This window comes from Balaenoptera physalus (genome assembly GCF_965194825.1).
Source record: "Balaenoptera physalus genome assembly, chromosome: 4".
In the NCBI taxonomy this organism is placed as follows: Eukaryota; Metazoa; Chordata; class Mammalia; order Artiodactyla; family Balaenopteridae; genus Balaenoptera; species Balaenoptera physalus.
The window spans coordinates 124,723,501-124,729,500 of NC_138891.1; positions in this window are offsets into that span (position 1 = coordinate 124,723,501).

Here is a 6,000-nt window from a genome sequence, read left to right on the forward strand (position 1 = left end):
TCAAGTGTCAGAAATTTGGGTAGTTACTATATTATGGCTTTGATCTGCTCTTTTCCATATGAAGTAAGTATATTAGTTTATAAGGAGAAAAGGAAAGGGGAAAAAAAAACATAGTCTGAAATGACTTGAAGTAATCACGGGCAGTGGACAAAGAACCAAGTTCCTTGAGGATCATCAAAAAAAAATCAGAGATTAAGAACTAGTTGCTACTAGTGACTATGAATATATGGAATAGTGGCACCTATTTGATTTTATCCATCAGCATTTAGTTGTATAGGGGCAGGTTTAGAGAAATTACATGGAGAGATTTTAAACATGAAGAGGTATTGCTTAGAAAGTTACAAAAATGATAGAAGGAAAAAGAAGTTAAAAACTAAAAAGACATGGTCCCTGAATCTCAGTTGTATATAAAAAACATATAGCCTGTGATGAGAAAAAGATATGGTCAGAGAGTAGGATATTTAACACAATAACTTCAAGGATGTTTTAGTTCGCAAAGATCTAGTATGTGACCATAGGATGCGTGACAAAAATGTAATGGAGAAAGTTATTTATAGGAGATAATAATTTTTTATCAATGAGATGAAGCCATTCTAATGGATTAGAGAGATCAGATAGGAAGATATTAGATGAATGAAGATAGTATCCATAAAAGAGTATGATTACACAATGAAGAACTGTAGAGACAAGTATATCAAGGTGGTACAATCACCAAAGAATAGTGAATTTTGCAAGGATGGAGGAGAAATCGTTTGGGAATAAGGAACAGTGATCTTGAATCCCAGCATGAAGTCTATGGAACATGAAAGAATAAAGAGCTTCTTTTTACATGAACTGAAAAGAAAGCAGCATGCTCAGTTAAAAATAGAGTTAGAAGGAACTTCTAGACAAGAAAAGTTAAGAGTACAGCTTAAGATATTGACATTGGAGCTGAAGATTTAGTACTGATAGCAGCATTAAAGGAGTGAGGGAATGGAGAGGAAACCCCATCATGAAAAAGGAAATTTAGAGGGTTACTAGAAATATAAGAATAAAGTACAAGACTGATGCTCCAAGAAACTTATATGTAGAGCATTGACCAAAACCAATAGTGACAAGTGGTTAGTCTTGATGTTTTCTTGCAGAACAGAGAAAACCTTTAGGTCTAATGAAATACACCAGAAGCCTGGAAGGGACAGTCTAGTAGTTATGGTATGGAGCTGGGCATTACTTTTCCTGAGTTAGTACAGCCGAGGCTGTCACAAGACTCAAATATCTTGCAGGTATGAGAAGACAGTGGCTCCATCTGGCCATTACTCAGCTCATCCTTGCTGGGGCAGCTTTCTGCTGGGTTGGATATATTGGTTCACCTTGTTTGCCATTTTTCAAGGTCCTGCCTTATTGGCAAGAGATGTTGCAGTGATTACAAAATTTTCATTCCATAAAATAATCACCATAGTAGTTATCTCAGTGAGTCAGAGAGAATGGTAACAATGTATAGGAAAATGCTAAGGCTGAGGGAAGATTTATGTACCATATGCTTCCACTGCAGGAGTAGTGCTGCAAATTCGGTTTTAACAGCCAAACTAAAAATGGACACATAATCAGTTAAATGATTCATGGTATGCAGAAGGGAAACAGAAATGTTAAGTAAAAAAAACAAAAACAAAAACACAAACCTCATTTTTTTTTATTAGTAGTAGTATTTTTTATTGAAGTATAATTGATTTACAATACTGTGTTAGTTTCAAGTGTACAGCAGAGTGATTTGCATATATATATATATATATATATATATATATATACACATACACACATATATATACACACATATGTATGTGTGTGTATATGCATATATTCTTTTTTTTATTCTTTTCCATTATAGTTTATTATAAGATATTGAATGAATATAGTTCCCTGTGCTATACAGTAGGTCCTTGTTGTGGGGCATCCTATTTTTATGCCCATTTTACAGATGAGCAAAATGAGTCTCAGGGAGATTGGGTAACTTCTCCAGAATTCCAGAGCTAGGGCCTAATCTGTCTCTGATCCTAATACAGTTCTCTTATATACCCATGTTATTAACGTCTACACTTTACCATTTTCCTTGAGATAGTAGTCACAGTAATCATGGGGTTTATATCTATAAAGCTGCCCAAAGAGGACCTGAATTTGAACAGGAGAAAAAAAAACCCTCATTTTAAAAGAAAAATATATTTTCTGATATTAAGAACTGAGAAAAATTTCTTTCCTTAAAAAATGAGCTCTCTTTAAAAAAAGCTGGTAGAAAAAGTAAAAAAATATTCTTTAATTTATCCCTACAAATGTCAGGAAAAATATTTTGAAGTTTTAAAAGATAATTTATAATATTCCTCTCTTTTCTTTTCATGCATCAATTTATTCATCAGTAAAAATGGAATTACAAATAGTACATACTTCATGAGATAATTAAATGAGGTCTTTTAAACTAGCTTAGCATTGAGCAATATACATGCTTTGGTAATCAGGGAGGCACAGGGAAGGGTTAAGTCTTTTCAGAAAAAAATTAAGATCCGAACAAAAGACCTAGTACAGTTATTAGGGCAGAACGGAAGTATACCTAAGTGTAAGATCTTACCTTCTTCAGGAACAGATCTGAGGGCATCTATTCCAATAATATAATTAATAAATAGTCATGGTCCCAAAATGCTATGCCATGGAGACTGCATGTAAGGTTTTAGTTTGTAAAATATTCAAATAATGACCTGGTGTGACTAAAAAAAAAATCCGTTAAATCGCACAGTGTCTCATTTAAGAAATATGGTTATGTTGAAACCCTCAAAATGAAGCTTGTAAATTGGACCCTTTTATAACTATTGGATTGTTGGCAGATGTATCATGAAATACTTGAAAATCATTGGTGAAGAGAGTGGTTTTGTTTTTAGAGTAATTAATGATAATCTTGGTTTCAGGCAATGATTAGAGAACAAGAACAAGAGCCTGTTGAAGTCACTCTGTCATAGTGCAGGAAATAATCATTTTAATATAAGGGTGTTTGAATTTGGCATTTTCAGAATTAGAATTACTTTGAAATAATTTTTACAATTTAGAATGGAGAGATATAATGTAAAATTTAAAATTTCATTCTTGGGTATTGCTAGTGAAAATTTTGTCTGATTTTTAAAAAGCCAACATTTTATATGATGATTTGGAGAATGGAGGTTCTGATCAGAGAGACAGGCTATATGACCATTACAGCCATTCAGCAGTGAGATGAGATGGCCTGAACAGGTGTGATGGAACTGGCATAGAGAAAAATGGGTGAGGCTGAGATAGATAGGTAGATAGATAGATAGATAGATAGATATCACAGAAACACAGAACAGACATTTGTAACCTACTGAAATCAGAAATTCTGGTTTAGGAGAACTACCCAGTGCCAAGTTATAACCCTAAATTTTAATGCACATATATGTCTTTACTGGTATTAGCAATGGCATTCACTGCATGCAATTGAGTGTGTATACAGGAGGTAAGCTTTAAACCACTGTTTAACTGAATTTAAAACACTATTCCACTGAATTTGAAATGTCTTAAGATATCTTTGAAATAAATAGTCATATGTATCAATATTCTTCATTTTTGAAAAAAACGTTTCCTTGAACAGGAAATGGACGTATATGTGGCAGTGAGACTCTCCTCTCCTGAGATGCTCACACACTATCTGTCCCTGGCAGCTTTCCATTTGGAACAGCATTTTTCCACTCTCTTTAGATTCACAGGATGCTTTTGCTTGCTCCTGTGAGATTCCTGCCCACACTTAATTGAGAATGGATTTTGAACAACTACTCCTCTTGGAGCTACTTATTTCTTGAGAGATACTACGTCTGCAATCTGGGCAATATTTACTAGGTGAATGGGTAATATTTTCATGGATTTACAAGCCTAGCCTCCTAAATACCATGATAATTAAGACAACAGATGCACAGTGCATCCTCTAGTCGATGATATTATTACAAATATGGAAAGAAACTCAACACAAATACAAGAGCTGATTAGTCATTTAGTACTAATGATGTCACACATATTTGTTGAGCAATAACACATACAGAAAAGCTTGCAGAAATACAGAATTAGGGTTTCCCTGGTGGCGCAGTGTTGAGAATCTGCCTGCCAATGCAGGGGACACGGGTTTGAGCCCTGGTCTGGGAAGATCCCACATGCCACGGAGCAACTGGTCCCGTGAGCCACAATTACTGAGCCTGCGCGTCTGGAGCCTGTGCTCCGCAACAAGAGAGGCCGCGATAGTGAGAGGCCCGCGCACTGCGATGAAGAGTGGCCCCCACTTGCCGCAACTAGAGAAAGCCCTCGCACAGAAACAAAGACACAACACAGCCATAAATAAATAAATAAAAAACAAAAAAACAAAAAAAAAACATTAAAAAAAAAGAAATACAGAATTATATTAATATTTTGGTAACTACCTAGTTAGGTTTAAACATTAAATGACTTTTGCCAAATGTAGACCTCATTGCTTTGCTTTTTTGCTTCAGTTCTATTTTATTTTGAATATATAACACTTCAAGAATTAATGTTAATATTTGACTTAAAGTGTATTCTTGTACTATTTTGTGCTCAAATGATCTAATTAAGAGTATCCTGGTGGTGTGAGTTTGCATTAAGTGACAAAAAGCACTCAGCATTCACTAAATAGCATTTTGTCCATTGAAGAATGGTCTCCATTTTTCTATCTTGATTTTTTTGATTTTTTATCCTTATGACTAGCTGCTTCAATAACATTCCATGATGAAAATACAATATTTATTTCTCATAGGTTTCTCTACTTCTGGTTTTTTCCTCAGAATAAATCTTTATCCGTCTCTAATAATTGTGAAAGATCAGGAGTCTTACTTCAGTGAAGCAGGATAGAGTATAGCAGGATAAAGGTAAGGAAACCAGTAACATTCATAATACTTGACAAAACAGACATTCACCAGGATAAAGTCATAGAGATTTGCCTTTGCAATGGATAATCAAGCCCACATGACGTGCAGGAAAAATACTCAGCATCACATGATTCAGAATGCTATTTGATCAGCACTTTTCAATAATAGAGCTAAATTTCAAACTATAATAATATTTCAAATATTAATGATATTAACAGGTAAATTTATGGAGTACTTATGGCTAGAAACATTTTGTTCACATTATGAAGTACGTTCTACAATTATGTCCATTTTTAACATTAATAAAATGTCACAGAATATTAAGTAACTTGCTCATCCTCAGACATCAAATAAGTGTTTTCATTTCTAAGTAAATGTGTTTTATAAACCTTCTGAATGTCAAAAAAATGATAAAGGGTGATATAAAATGGTATAACCTCTTGTGCAGCCTTTAATTCAACCTCTAAGAAAAAAATAGAACTCTTATACATATTAATTCTTAAGATATTTCTCTCAAAACTGGTCTCAGATGCTCTTTTATAATAGTAGGATTTTATAGTGGAAAGATTAGGTCATTTAGTAAACAACCTTTAGAGATGGAAAAATTTATGATAGAAAATAAGATCTCCATACTTAGTTATTAGCATATCTAAGATTTAAATGCCTGTCATAATCTGTACTAATTTTTACATATTTATTTGTGTGGTTAGTTACATGCTCAAATGCTTAATTTATCCAGGGAGATTTCCAATGTTTGCAAATAAGAACGCTGACTGACAGGCTTAAAAAAAGAAAAAAAGAAAAAGAAAGCTTTTGACCCCCACATTTACCTGAAACTTTTATCTCATTTGTAATAAAGCAACTCAAAAATGTAATCTATATTTCCACTTAATTTTCTTGACTTATAGTCTCTAATTTAACCAAATTTAGACTCCTCTCTTCAAATGTCAGACATATTTTCCCCTTAGATATCTACAAGGCAATTCAAAGCAGAGTTTGTGACACCACCCAATCCAATTCACCCTACTTCTCTTTCTCCATTTTTTTTCTTAGTAAGTGGTGCCACTAATTACTCAGGTGATCAGGCAAACCTCAC